General features: G+C 44.6%; 1 protein-coding gene across 1 annotated transcript in view; it reads right to left on the bottom strand.

Annotated features, from left to right (window-relative positions):
• ZC3H12B (zinc finger CCCH-type containing 12B) overlaps positions 1-16,266 on the bottom strand; it is a 373,174-nt gene that overhangs the window by 248,486 nt on the left and 108,422 nt on the right. The window lies entirely within an intron of this gene.

Raw genomic sequence — 16,266 nt, 5'->3', positions numbered from 1 at the left:
AAATTTGCAAGGTATGGTAAACACCGTACACATTTCCCCTGATAAATTTTGGCAGGTGCCGAAATGTAATGAAGGCTGGGGTATTTAACGCATCCAATAGTTATTAGATGCCTTAAATAAAACCAAACTCAGAATTCCGATAGGGGTTTACGCAGGGTCGGCAAACAACGTCCCATTCGTAATCAGGTCCATAGTCTCCAGCGTTGTTCTGGCTTCCCCATGACTGGGGTAAAAGTAGTTCCATCCTGGCGAACGATGCACCTCTAAGTGAATGAATATAACGGAAGTACTGGAAGAACCTTCCAAGCTCCACCCCTAATTACAAACAGTAACAGAATGCCTTTTTAGCTCCACCTTAATTCCTAACCAAATGTCTATCCATCTTATTTATAGAGGAGTCATCAGAGGCCTCCTGGGAGTTTAGAATTATTTTAAAAATACAAAAGCAGTTTGTCCTTCTTGGAAACAGCTGAAGCACTAAAACTGCTGTGTCCGACATACGATTTCCTTTCCCCTGGCCTCTCGGTGTTGCCTTTTTATGTTTTCCATTAAGAGTACATTTGTATTTTTTTTTTAATCCCTTTTCTCCTCTTTTCAGCCCAACCCCTACTAGACATGTTTAGAGCAGGGACGACTACAAATAATACCATAAAAGCACTAGTATGAGTGCTCGAAAGAGACACGCCATTTGTAATAAACTAAGTTGCCCCATATGACCCTGGTGCCACCTACCATAAACCACCATGCCATGGTTCCCAGCTTAAGGTAACAAGTACAGCTTTGTAGCCACACCAAGCATCTATCAATCAAAGGGTCCATATACTTAGAGGCTGATGTAATAGGAGCTGGAACTGACAAATGATTGACTGGATGCAAATAAGCCAGAAATATATCTGCTCTCTATATTTGATGCAAGTGTGAATCATTAAAATACTTTTGTTGTTGGATGAAATATTTTCTCCATATTCATACTGTCAGCCGGATTAACTTTCATGTTGGAGAACAAGTATTATTATTTTACTTCACAATAAACTTGAAGTGATTTCTAGAAGTTTTTCCAAGAACAGCACTAAAGATAACCTACTCATAAATGGTTCTTCTGGTTGTCTAAATCTAAAGCCCATATATGGAAACGATCCACTAAAACATCTCTCTTTCAAAGTAGCCTGTTTTATCCCCAGTACTTGAGCAAGGAAGGTACCTGGGGATCTGGAAGGCTGCTTTAAACTGTATTGTAGATTGACAGTGGTGAGAATGTTTAAGAGAGGTACACTGCAGGGTGGGAGCCTGTATTTAAGGAACAGGCTTGTTCTCAGGTATGTTTGTTCAAGGGGATGTTAAGGGTGTGCCCCCCCCAAAATAAATCCATTTATGGTTTGGTAGTAGGGTCCTGGGGCCCTGACTGAGTGGTGTCTGCTATCTCTGTGTTGGTTTTGTATGGTCTGGCTTGACCGTCACTAGAGAAGGGCTTTGGTTCCGCCCACAGGTTGGGAGCCTGGAGTACATGTTCTGATTGGAGAGAAGTTCTGTGCTTCCAAAAAACAGTGCTTGACCTCCAAACAGATGTAATCATTTTGTTTATTTATCCAGCTTCCTGAGGTTGAACTTTCAGGGGCACACACGGTAATGCTATTCAAGTGTCTCAGATAACTAGATAATTTATACTGTTTTTCTGTGGCAGCAGCACAGATGGAAGGAGGGCAGTCATTTGCCTACATATATTTGTAGGACTGGCAAAACTGTTAATTCATAAACCAGATGTATTGGTATTGCCAATGCTGGTCGTCTCATGAGCATAGAATGAAATACAAAACAGTAACCTTTGATGTAAACGGGAGAAAGAGAGAGAGCAAGTGAGGGATCCACCTGGTGGTTGAATTTCAAAATGTGAAACCAGATTACCTGGAATCAATATTGGTTTCCCTGCTTGTCCAGGTTGTGTGATCCTAGGCACATACTGAATTTTACTGAGCCTGCTTTTTCTTTCTATCACACAAGAGTGCACTTTTAAATTCTTGAGTTCAGGATGTCCGTTGCACAAGCACTTCTTATAAATGATTTAATAGACTGTGATGTTGCTCCATCTATAATTGAATCTAGCCTCTGTTTAGGGTTTACATAACTACTGACTTGCCTATTAGTTAACTAATGGTGTTGTCATGGGGGAGGGGGGTGGTAACGGCGAGCCATAAACATTTAAAAAGAACTATCACACTTAATAAATGTCTGTCTATGCAGTGACGTCATCTGATGTACTAAGGTGAAACTCTTCCTCGGGTGTAGCTTAGTCAGAGAGATTTGGGGATGCGAATCCCAAACTTACCAACTAAAAAAGCGATGGGCCACATGGTGGAGGTTTGAAAAGGCCAGTGTTTGAAATGGACTGTTCACATGATGAACAGGGTCAGTACTGGTTTTGATTAGCTGGACCTCTGTCTAAAGTGACACAATGGGTGAAAACCAATGGGTTAGAATTAAGAGTGTGCAAAATTCACATAAATGGGTTTTAGCATAATTACCAGAAATTACAACAAAATTACGTGAACTGCAAATCCGTCATTTTGCACTATATTGGATGTCTCCTCACGTCAATTTTTTGGCACCAAGCTGCATTTAAACAAGAGCACTACGAACTACAGCCACCTGGGTTCTGTTGTTTCGCTTTAAATTTGTATTGTGAATTGTACCATTCACCAAGTTTTTAAAGCAAATGGCACATAATATGAAAGTGGAATGACAGTGTCATTTTTGAAATTGCTTGCAACACGAGTAACACGAAATTCCCAAAATTAAGCCGCCTTATAAAATTTCGCCAAGGTCTAGTTAGAATACAAACACAAGCAATTGCCAGTGGTTAGACGATGTCCAAGCATTCCTCCCATCGCCTTTTGGTGTCCGATTGCCAGTAGTATGCGTGGAAACCTGAAAATGGTGCAGCATTTCAAGTCTAGCGCTGCAAAAGTTTGTGAATTCCAAAAATGAGTACATTTGCACCCATTAGGTAAATACTTTCATGGATGCAGATGTACTACTTTTTTGGTTAAAAAAAAAAAAAAAATATATATATATATATATATATATATATATATATATATATATATATTATATACACACACACACACACACACACTTATAAATATATATGTATGTGTGTGTGTGTGTGTATATATGCACACCAGCGTATTCTGCAGCACATCCGAGCTATTGTTAACTCAGATATGAATTACCCGGTGGCTCGCCACTTCAAAGCGGTACACGACAAGAAATTAAAAGATTTGAAATATACTTTGTTGTGTTCCGTAGCCAACCCAGGCAGAGGTGGTGATCGCGAGAAATTGCTTCGGCAAAAAGAGGCATTTTTCATTCTGTTGCTCGACACTCGGGCCCCTAATGGGCTAAATGCTTTTGATGAATTACACCATTTTCTATGATATGTATACCTTGCCATGTATCGAAAGAGCAATTTCTATTTTTGTTTTTTTCCATTTCTTGTAATGACTATGTCTGTTGTATCTTTCTTGTTCATAAACAAAATGGAATCCACTCGGTGGGGTACGGTTGTTACCACAATGGTGGGGAGCAACCAGTGTTGTATAAATACCCCTCACACACCAACAGGCCCCTTGGTGTCATGCTTCATCATCGGGGTCTTCGCAAACCTCTACGGGATGCGGCGTGCTACGACTCACGGCTACGTAGGAGCACTATCTGTGAACTATGTGTTGGTGTGTGTGGATAAATAATGTGAGTGGTGAGGTGAAAGTGAAAAATTAAAAAATACCTGGCACGTGAGTACTGATTTTTTTTTAATTAGTCTCCGGCTGGTATCGTTAAAAGAGTGCTGGCTCCGACGAGCCTCGTGGAGGGGTAGGAAGCCAGACAGCCCTAGAAGTAACCGTTGCCATAACGGGTAGAACGGACCCCCTCTGAACGTTTGGGCTCATGAGGCCATTTGACCTTTTACTATAAGTGTCTTTATCCGCCAACTGGGCGCAACGGACCTTACAACATTTAACACTTTGAGGTACCAGAATCGATTCCTGATCACGTAGTATTGATAATCGATATGTTAGGATTAGCATGGTGTCACTAAACTCACACTGTAGACATGCATAATTAGTATTTACGGTATTTACTTTCACTTAGCTTCATGCCACGTTACGCTATATGAATACCATACTATGGCCTTCTTTAATATCGTACATGCACAGGCCTTATTCTCCCTTAGCTCTAAAAGCCCTGCTCCTGGGAAAGAAACCAACTGTTGCAGAAACTGCTGTTTCAGCTCGGTAGGCTCGGCAAGGTCATAGTTAGCCGAGGAAGGGCCGATAAGCACATTCCGGGAGGGGTGCAGGGTGGTTTGTCTCTGAGAAGACAGAAGGGAGTCACCCGTCTGACCTTGCTGCCTGAGCGAAATCAGGAGCTCTTTGTGTGCCTTATATGGGTTTTCCTATTACTGTACTAGCTTGTACCAATTTGTATTTTTCCATGTTAGGCCATGCCGGTGCCAACGCAATTGTATATATGTGATGTGCTGACAATGTGCCAGCAGTCTTCTTGGCGGACCTTTTGGGTTAGGTCGCAAGGAGCTCCTCTGGCAGAGTTTTGTGTTTGTCTAATAAACGCTTGAACCTTCTACACTGCCGACCGACTGCTTATTGGTAATGGTAAGGGGATTTGGTAATGTAATGATTATTGTTGGGAGGGGATCATATAATTTTCGGTACTTCAGTTGGCGACTACGCCGGGACTCCGCGTTGGGGTCGTCCCTGTGTAGCCACAGGTGACATCGAAAGGGGTCCTCTTGATCGGGAGAGTTGCAGACCAGACGCATAAGAAATTGGGGTTTTGCTCTGCCCTCCCGTTCCGGAGGGCTTCAGCTGCTAGTAACCCCACGCCGGAGTCCTTCGGGTGCAACCCGAGAACCTGCAGCGCTGATACTGGGCAAACGTCGGCAGTGAAGAACGTTCCGGCAAACCTGCGTGCACCAGGTGAGTGTTGTGTCTCGTTATATGTTGAATTGCATATGCAGATTTAAATAGCGGGATTTAAGCATTTGGTGGCCCATGGTCACGGAGGAACTCTGACTTTGCATTAGTTGTCACAGAGAGGATCTGGTCGGAGGTTCGACGGGGGCAGTGTGGAACTGCACGTGCGAACGCTCTGGGTACACTAAAGATAAGGATTATACGCCTAGGGGAACTGCGGTTCCTGCTCGGCCGGACTGTTCTCGGGAAAGCCGATGGTTGAGATTGGGTAGCACCCGGACAAATCTGGAGCGGCGCTGAAACGCGGGCTTAGCCAGAACAGTTCGGGAGGTGAACCATGAATGCTGTCGGATGGCCTGTAGACCGGTCTGTGGTTTAAAACCTGTGTAACTATCTTTAGGCAGTCTGAGGACGAGACTGTTGTTGGACGTGTTTTTGCAGCCTTTTGAATAAATTAGCAGAAGAGTTCTCCACAAGTGGGAGCCGACGGGCTCCACTTTTTGATTGCAATTGCTGGAATTTATATGTTACGTTTTACGTTTGTCTGATGTATAAGGAAAATACGGATGTGAGGATGATGGGTGTCATGGCCATGAGAATGAAAGTACAAGGATAACGTGATATTTAAGTTCGTTGAATTTGTACTAACGGAGAAATTCCTTTTCAGCCAGAAACGAGATAATACGATATGCCGTGCCTTAGCAAATTGTGTTTTGGTTGTGTCCGTAGCGACGAGGGGAGGTTAGACGAGAGTCAGCCGAACCCACCAGAAGGGACACCTAGCCACTTTATGTATTGTAAGCATGGTATTGGCCCCCTCATCTTTAACTCTTTGTGGCATAAATACACTAAGGACAATATAGAATTGCAATGGCCAAAAACCGGGTCTTTCGATGAACAAAAACTGGCATATTTACAAGAACGTCTTTTTATTAAACGCAGCCGGCAGTCGATGTTCGACACCCTTAACAAATGGCAGAAAGAAGCAAAGAGACGACGCATTCGATCTGAAAAATTAATGAAGATAGAACAGGGACAGACTATTACCCAGAAGGCTATCGCATATGATAAAAATAAGGTAGAACAAAATATTGAAATTGCAGACAGGCGGTTTAAACTTCAGGTAGACCAATGTTATGTAGCCAGAGAAGGGGCGGAAGATGAGATTGAGGAATTGTTAAATGCAAGGCCTCCCCCACCATATGCCCCGGAGCGTATATATCCTGCAATACCTGTCCAGCCAGAAGTTAGACCACGGGCATCTGCGCCCGAGGAACGGGGCTCCGTTACCCATGAACAAGATAACGGTGTTTCCTCTCCTCAAGGTGGGGCCTTGGTTACGCTTGTCCCCGAGTCTACACAACTGATCACATCCCCTCAGACGCACTTGAGTCTCCCTATGCCGGAGATATCCTCCCCCCGAGTTTGTATTACACCCAGGGGGTTTGACCCGACCCCGAGGGGAGCTGTAGGGGGCCTAGATAGCAAGCGTTTGTTCACTAGAGCATCTGTAGAATATGGTGAAAAAGAAGCATTAGGAGACCAGGCTATCAAGTGGGTACGGAATGAAGTATATACCCTGATTGACATATGGAGTACTGTGAAGGATTTAGAGCCGGTCATGCAACAACATGTGCTATACGAGATGTCCAATTCGCTCATTGGGTCTTGGGAAATAAACTTTAGGGACGGGACAGCCCCCCAGATCCTGTATACTATCAGAGATTGGGCCCATAAATTTAGCCTAACACCGGAAGAAGTATTTAAGAATGTAGACACTTTGGTACAATATCGCGACAGATTATTCTTGAAAAGTCCACAGTGGACTACGCAACACCCTATGCGAGAAGTACACCCAATCTATCATCCCGAAATCCCCGAACAACGAGATGGTAATCAGGCGATCATACGACAAGGGGTGGCGGCCCGGTTCCAGGAACAGTGGGTTTATACCCCATGGAAAAGAAGTGAAGTACTGGCGTTGAAATCTCAGCTGCCAGATCCCCGAAAGAATCCTACTGCGTACTACAAAGAATTGACCGAAGCAGCTGCGTCCGCTGTAATGACTTTAGCCGATGTTGAATTGTTCTTCGGACTACTAGTACCGGTTGATATATGGCGACAGGTGCACGATTCTAATCATGCTGAATTTGGTGGCACGTGGGAGGAGTTAAGGGGCTGGGACCAGGATCGCAAACCAGGGGACAAACCAAGAGTGGAAATAACTTCTCTTCCAGCGAAAATAATAACTTTTATGCATACTCTGATCCCACCCCGAAAAGTCGATTGGGATAAACTGTCCGCCTGTAGACAAAAGAAGGACGAAAGTGTGTCCGACTTCTTTACCAGGTTCGAAGAGGTTTTTATTGATTTTAGTGGGCAAGATTTGGCCACAGAAGGGGGCACAAGGTTGTTCGTTAACAGGTTCGTTACGAACCTGGCTCCGGAAATTTCAGCACGACTGGAGGCGGCAGAGAGTACCTGGACTACCTCTTCCCCGTCTGTAATCCTCAGCATGGCCCAGTACTACGAGCATAGAGAAAATGAAAATAAGGATAAGGTGGATAAAAAGGTTAAGGATCTGAAGACTCGAGTACTGTTACAGCAAGTGGTTCGAGGGCAAGGAGGAGGTAGAGGTGGTCGGGGCCCAATGACGAGAGGGGCGGGGACAGGAAGGGGTTCAGGAGGAGCCCCGTCAATCGGCATCAACCAGTGTTCCTATTGTAAAGAGGAGGGACACTGGAAGGCTCAGTGTCCATACTTGGCCGCCCAGAACGCAGCGATTCGCGGACGAGGTAGAGGACGAGGGGGCCCCGACCGAGGTGATATGCATAGAGACGAGCACAGAGACGTTCAACAAGACAGGTCAGAAAGGAATCATTTTGATAACCCCCAACGCAGACAATACTACCATGGTGACTATGCCGAAGGGAATGATGATGAATATGCCCCAGCATAGGATAGCCAGGGACAGAGGGGGGGCCATGTGTCAATTCCGGTCAATCAGAGGGGACCCTACATTAGAGGGGAAGTGTTGGGGACATCTGAAAATTTTCTAATTGACACAGGAGCAATGAACAGTTCCGTTGCTCGATCATTGGTTCCAGGGGCAGCTCTGTCCGGGCAAAACAATGTTTCGGTGGGTTTTTCCGGAGTCCCCGTTGTAAGCCCCATCTCTAAACCTATCCCCTTTACGATTGGTCCAGCCACTATGGACACTCCTTTCTTATTGACATCGAATTGTGGAGAGAATCTGTTGGGATTGGATATGCTGAAAAGATTGAATGCTACTATACATTGTTCTGCGGATGGGGTCTATTTAACTATACGTCCCTCTGTAACACCTGTTAAACAATGTTTTACGAAAAATGAACGACTCCCACCGGAGTTCGATGGCGTCCCAACCTCCCTTTGGGCGATAGGGGACGCAGATGTGGGTGAACTGGACATACCCCCAGTTCACATCACGTTGAAGCAAGGCGCTAAACTACCACGCATCCCACAGTACAAAATAGCACCGGCGGGGGAACGGGCTTTATTGCACATCATCCAGGAACTGATTGACAAAGGGGTTGTAGAAGAAACAAACGCCAATATTTGCAATAGCCCGATCCTCCCGATTTTGAAGAGGAACCATGACCAAGGGGAGATGGGTGCTGCCTATCGTTTTGTGATTGATTTGCGGGCCGTTAACAAAATTGTGGTGCCACAGTATCCTGTGGTGACCGATATCACTACCATTCTCACCATGATCCCTCCGACTGCACAGTACTTTTCGGTCATTGACCTGAAAAATGCTTTCTTCAGCATTCCTATCCACCCTGATAGCAGACAGATCTTCGGATTTTCAATATCCGGACGCAGTTTCCGCTTCTGTCGCGCTCCTCAAGGCTACACTGAAAGTCCGAGTATATATAGCCAGGCTCTGAAGGCTCTGTTGGATGACTTAGAATTGCCGGATGGCAATGTCCTCTTGCAATATGTAGATGACTTACTCATTGCATCTGACACAGAGGATGGATGTAAAAAAGCTACGGTTAAATTGTTGCACCATTTGGCTGTCAAGGGGAACAAGGTATCCTTATCTAAATTTCAGTATTGTCGAAAGGAGGTGACCTACTTAGGTCATCTCTTATCGAAGGAGGGTAGACGACTAACACCTGAACGTATTGCTACCATTTCTAACATGTCTGTACCTTGCACGCAGCGTGAAGTCCGCGCTTTTCTTGGCATCACATCTTACTGTCGCCAATGGATACCTAATTTTTCACTTCTGGCTAAACCTTTGTTGCATTTGACTACCAAAGATGTGCATGAACCCCTACCCTGGACGGATGAATGTCAGCTCTCTTTTGACTCTCTAAAAACTGCTTTATGCTCTGCCCCTGTTCTGGGTACTCCAGATTATCGTAAACCTTTTGTACTATATGTACACGAGGTCGACGGTTGTTCATTATCTGTTTTAACGCAGGCCTTTGGAGGTAAGCAAAGACCGTGCGCCTATTTATCAGCAACATTGGATAATGTTGCAAGAGCACTTCCTAGCTGTCTGAGGGCTACGGCTGCAGTAGCAGTGGCCATCCGACAATCAGAAGGACTCGTTTTAAATTCCAATTTGACTGTAATGGTGCCGCATGCAGTAGACACCTTGCTAAATAAAACAAAAACGCAGCATCTTACGAGTGCACGCCTTACTGGGTATGAGCTGACCTTATTTGCACCACATATTACGATTACTCGATGTGCAACACTGAACCCAGCCACATTGTTACCACTCCATACGAGTGAACAGGACACTAATTTACATGATTGCATATATCGCACAGAGGAAGAGACCAAGGGTAGAATTGACCTCACAGACACACCCTTAGATCAACCCCAGGGAGAGCTATATGTGGATGGTTCCTGTTTCAAACTAACAGATGGCACAACGACAGCTGCATATGCGATCACGACCCTGAAAACAGTTGTTGAAACACTTAGACTACCCCACCGATCAGCCCAAGCCGCTGAACTTTTGGCCTTGTTACGAGCCTGTGAGCTGAGTGAGGGACTAGAGGTCAACATTTACACGGACAGCCAATACGCCTTTGGCGTAGCACATAGTTTTGGGCGGCTGTGGAAAGAAAGGGGCTTCCTTACTTCACACGGTCAGAGAATACAGAATGGGCAGCTGGTTTTGAGGTTGTTGGATGCTCTCACTCTCCCCAAGAAAGTGGCTATTATCAAATGCAGTGCTCACAAAGTAATTGTGGATGAGGTAGGAGAAGGCAATGCTTTTGCAGACCAGGTGGCCAAGCAGACAGCACAGTCGCTGATGTCACCCATGTACGTCCATTCCTCTACTAGATGGGTGGGGGGAGACTGTGGATTATTTGATAATACTATGGAAAGTGTGAGAATACTACAGAAGGAAGCCACCTCAGCGGAACTAGAGAAATGGGAACAAGAGATAGGGAGATTGGATGAAAATAATTGTTGGATCGACTTGACTGAAAAGCAAAGATGGCTATTGCCCAATGCATTAGTACAGGCTGTGGTAACAATGGCACACGGACCAGCACACATAGGAGCAAAAGGTATCTGTGGGATCTTAGATCCAGTTTGGAATAATCCGAATATCCAACGGACGGCTGTCCGTTTGGTCCAATATTGCATGGTCTGCTTGCAGCATAATCCAGGAAAAGGAGAAACTGTTTTGGCCGGGAATTTCGCACCACCTGCATTGCCTTTTGAAGTGCTCCAAATGGATTATATTCATATGGACCGCGTCAATAATCTCAAATATGTACTGGTTGTAGTCTGTGCATTTAGCAAATGGGTTGAGGCATACCCTACTAAGGAGAACACAGCATTGGCAACTGCAAAAGCTCTCCTGAAAGAGTTTGTGCCTCGCTTCGGATTGCCTCGCTTGATCTGGTCGGACAACGGGCAACATTTCCATGGGGCCCTTGTGCGGCATATCTGCGAGGGCTTACACATACAACAAAAATTCCATGCTGCCCGACACCCCCAATCAGCAGGGCTCGTGGAGAAGTACAATGGCATTCTAAAATTGAAAATGGCAAAAATAAAGGAGAGTACGGGGTTGAACTGGCCTGACACTTTACCTCTAGCCCTTATGTCTTTACGTGTCACCCCGCACTCACGTTCGGGTCTCTCTCCATATGAGATACTGTTTGGGAGACCTGCTAACGTGTGGGGGGTACCTCGACCTCGTTCTTTTGCAGATATTGAATATCCTATGTTGATTGATTACCTGTATGCTTTGACTAAAGACCTTCGTTCTGTTCATCAGCAGGTAGCTTCTGTACTGCAGCCACTGCCAGAGGGCCCCGGTCTTCGTTTACAGCCCGGCCAGTGGGTCCTGGTCAAAAAGTTCGAGCGGGACACCAGCTTGGCTCCTAGATGGTCTGAGCCACGGCAGATTTTGTTGGCCACCCGGACGGCGGTTAAAGTGGATGGCCGCAAACATTGGATACATGTTTCGCATCTGAAACGGCTACCACTTCCACTCCCTGGTGAGCGGTCACGTCCAGGGGAAATTCTAACACAGGAAACTGAAAGAGCTGATGCATTTGTGCCCTTTTCTGACGCCTGCGAGATTGAGCGGAGGCTACAGGAAGGATCGGCGAGATCAGATGACTTGGTCTCCACTGAAGTTGCAAGTGAGCGTGCAATAGCGTTGAATTCTGTTTCAAGTACCCCAGACGACCAAACATCACCAGTACGGAAAGCCCCGGGTGTGCTCTTTTCTGACCCTGAAGTGTTGGGTCGTGAGCGATACAATCTTCGGCCCAGAAGGCCGACACACGGCGCCTCAGACCACATTGTCAGGAGATAGGGAAGGACTTCATTGCATAAGATAGGGTTTGCTAGACTACCGGTCTGAGCGCTGAGCAAGACACTGGACTGAACTCGTTGAGAGCTGGAACTTTTCAATCATTGTGCTCTGTTCAGAAAGAAGATTCTGTTCAAACGGATATGGCTTCTACCTTGGAATAGGGATACGAGTCTGCCTGTGAGACTCTGACGGACGCAGGAACGAAGAAACCCTCTGGCAGGTCGGACTGCTAGGCCTATTTCTGGACTTTTAGCTAGCAATGTACCCTTTTGGTCGTGTAATCCTAGAAGAAGAGTTTCCTATCGCGCCTAGACGCATACCTTTTTATGAGCCAATGTTTTCCACATGGACCACGAAGGTCAAAATAGCTTTTGTTGTAACTATAACTGTTATAGTAGCTGTGTTCATGAGTCTGTTTGTATACCTAGAACATAAATACCCATTACAAAGGTTTTTGCCCACTACTGCCGCACCCCCCGAACATTTCCTGTTTACCCTAGCGCCCCACAAAGAAAGGCATCGCCAAAAATATGCTAAAAATGTATTCATAGAAATGTTGCATCAGACGCACAATGTTACTAACGCCACGGATTGTTGGGTTTGTGGACTCCTGCCTACTGTAGTGCGCAATCATGATCTATTTCTCTCCCGCCCTCTGTCTTATCTAGGTAGTTGTGAAGCCTGGTACAAACTGTTTCTGGCGATATACCGGCATGGGAGTGAGCATTTCAGGGATCTAGATGTCAATGAGCATAATATTATTCTTGATTATGTTCGAACACACTATGCTTATAATAGAACAGGACATGGGGATAAGGTGATAATTGACCCACAAGGTTGTATACAGCTGTACTTAGCGGCAATGAACAAAACTTGGTTACAAGATGAACTGTATGATTTTAAAGACTTTAATGCCACTCAATACTTTCAGATTTTCATCGAACGAAATGTTACCAGAGACCGCACTGTCCCCATCCCTATTTTGAATGTTTCTGCAGGATTTTGTGTGCAAGGGATAGGTAAGGTACAAATGGGGAATAGCATCTGCAATTATACCTATCGACTGCGAAAACGTATTAGCCCTCCTTTGATTACTCCCCACAATGTGTACTTCGTGTGTGGGGAACATGCATACACTTGGCTACCACGAAACTGGGGGGGACGCTGTTATCTGTCCTTTCTGTTTCCCCCTGTTTATGTGGCTCCCTCCAACTATCATAAAACGCATCAGTTATACCCGATGCGGTCGTATCATGGGAATACAGCCGCTCCAATCACAAGCACACCGATAGCAAGCTTCACCGAGGTGACCTCGAGCCATTCCCGCAGTACACTCTTACACAGAGCACGTAGACAGCTCGATATGACTGAAGTTGATCAGACAGATACTTCATTGCAGCAATTTACGGATTTCAGCAAGGGTCTAGTACCCTTTTGGGGGCCTATTTTCAATAGTAGGGAAATTAGGAGATTGTCTAGAATAGTGGAGAATGTCATTAATATCACTACTGATATTTTAACAAACCTAACGGTGGAAATTCAGGCTACTCGCCTTGTAGCGCTTCAAAATCGAATGGTTCTAGACGTTATCTTAGCTGATCGGGGTGGGGCATGCCGCGTCATCGGCAGTTCTTGTTGTGTATATATTCCTGACTCCGCCCCCTCCGTCCATCTAGCCATCCAGAAACTGCATCGCATTGCCTCCGAAATGCATGTTGACAATGGGTCTTGGTCATTGTCAGGTTGGTTTTGGGGACTTCTGGCCACATGGGGATGGAAGATAATGTTAATTTTAGGAGGAGCTGCTGCCATCATTTTTACGTGCTGTGTCTTGATGCACTGTGGTCCAGCCTGCTGTTCTTACTGTGCTTCCCGTATCACCACTCTGTGTGTCCCATCCCCTATCGCTGTTAAAGCCCAAATGCTGCAGAAAGAGGTACATGATATGATGGTCATCGATGAAGAAGTATTCGAGGAGTAGATGTCTGTTGTCATTTAGCGCCACCACGCTAAAAGGAGGGTTTGAGGTACCAGAATCGATTCCTGATCACGTAGTATTGATAATCGATATGTTAGGATTAGCATGGTGTCACTAAACTCACACTGTAGACATGCATAATTAGTATTTACGGTATTTACTTTCACTTAGCTTCATGCCACGTTACGCTATATGAATACCATACTATGGCCTTCTTTAATATCGTACATGCACAGGCCTTATTCTCCCTTAGCTCTAAAAGCCCTGCTCCTGGGAAAGAAACCAACTGTTGCAGAAACTGCTGTTTCAGCTCGGTAGGCTCGGCAAGGTCATAGTTAGCCGAGGAAGGGCCGATAAGCACATTCCGGGAGGGGTGCAGGGTGGTTTGTCTCTGAGAAGACAGAAGGGAGTCACCCGTCTGACCTTGCTGCCTGAGCGAAATCAGGAGCTCTTTGTGTGCCTTATATGGGTTTTCCTATTACTGTACTAGCTTGTACCAATTTGTATTTTTCCATGTTAGGCCATGCCGGTGCCAACGCAATTGTATATATGTGATGTGCTGACAATGTGCCAGCAGTCTTCTTGGCGGACCTTTTGGGTTAGGTCGCAAGGAGCTCCTCTGGCAGAGTTTTGTGTTTGTCTAATAAACGCTTGAACCTTCTACACTGCCGACCGACTGCTTATTGGTAATGGTAAGGGGATTTGGTAATGTAATGATTATTGTTGGGAGGGGATCATATAATTTTCGGTACTTCAACAGATAGGTACATTTTCACCTAATCTTATTTTTGTAGAGCACACTTTTATATCTACATACATGTGAGTAAGGTGGGGATAAGTAGTGCACATCCTCGTCCTGAAGAAGGAGTTTTTTAACTCCGAAACATGTCGACGCACTAACATGGTTGTTTTACCCTAACCAGTAGATAACCACTCCAGCACTCTTTTAACGATACCAGCCGGGGACTAATTAAAAAAAATTTCAGTACTCACGTGCCAGGTATTTTTTAATTTTTCACTTTCACCTCACCACTCACATTATTTATCCACACACACCAACACATAGTTCACAGATAGTGCTCCTACGTAGCCGTGAGTCGTAGCACGCCGCATCCCGTAGAGGTTTGCGAAGACCCCGATGATGAAGCATGACACCAAGGGGCCTGTTGGTGTGTGAGGGGTATTTATACAACACTGGTTGCTCCCCACCATTGTGGTAACAACCGTACCCCACCGAGTGGATTCCATTTTGTTTATAAGTATTGCCAGGGGAGACAGAATCCACTATTCCCTCTCCCTCCCCCCCTTTTGTTAAATAGTATCTTTCTTGTTGACATTTATAGTTTCCATATCAGTTCTTCCGCAGACAGTATTATGTATCTCATTGGCTCATGAAATTGATTTTAATCATTTGCACTTTAGCACTTAGGCACTTTTTTCCATCACTCAACTTACGTTGTATTTGTGACAGGGGGTTGTCAATAACTTTGTTCAGTAAGAATATAATCAACTCTTTTGTGACTGATGATAAATAGAATGTTTTGAATGCACTTGCAATTAATTGTTCTAACACACTGATTTATTTCCATTGGTGATGTATCAGTTGTGGTTTACATTCTATTACATCTTTATTGTTTAGTCCTTAGGTTGATGAGTTGAAAACATAATTTGTTTTTAATTCTGTATGATTGTTCATTATACTGATTTATACAATTTTTTGACATGATATATGAGCACTATGCTCTCATTTTTTGTCCCCTTGTTTCATACTTGTATATACACAATTCGAGTGGTATGATTACTTTAATCACAAACTGTATGCCTTTTTGGTTTCTGGCAACCCTTGCGTCCTGTTTCTTTAGGCGCTTGGGCTTTTAACTTTAATTTAATGCACGTCCTACTCCTGACGCGTCATGTGATCAAGCTCCGCTTGCGGAGCGAAACGCGTCAGGGAGGGCACTCGCTCTTGCACTTGAATTGCAATTAAAATGGATTGCTGGCAATGACTCCTGAGATGTGGCTTTTTTGCGTGTTTACGATTTAACTAAACACTTTGATTGAAGACGAGGTCCACGCCTGTTTTCACCGTCACTCTTGGCGGTCAGGATTCAGCGTTGAATATATATATATATATATATATATATACACATATACACATATACACACACACATATATATATATATATGTATATATATATATATATACATACATACATTTAAGTTCCTGATTAAAAAAATGAGAAAGTTAAAAGCTCTCAGTGAAAGGAGAACAACAATAAAAACCAACACGAACGTAGCAGACCCTTCTCAGGGTCTCCAGACTTACCAAGCCAAGAATGCATTTTTGGGGAAGTGTCAATGCCCCTCACCTGAAGCTACGTCCATGCCCTCACAATTGTGTAAAGAAATACACTTTATTGAATTTTGAAGAGATTTTATCATATTTTTATAATGTC

The sequence above is a fragment of the Lissotriton helveticus genome, chromosome 4_2, assembly GCF_964261635.1.
Source record: "Lissotriton helveticus chromosome 4_2, aLisHel1.1, whole genome shotgun sequence".
Classification (NCBI taxonomy): Eukaryota; Metazoa; Chordata; class Amphibia; order Caudata; family Salamandridae; genus Lissotriton; species Lissotriton helveticus.
The sequence above is the reverse complement of the archived record's forward strand: the minus strand, read 5'-3'. Positions and strand labels throughout refer to the sequence as shown.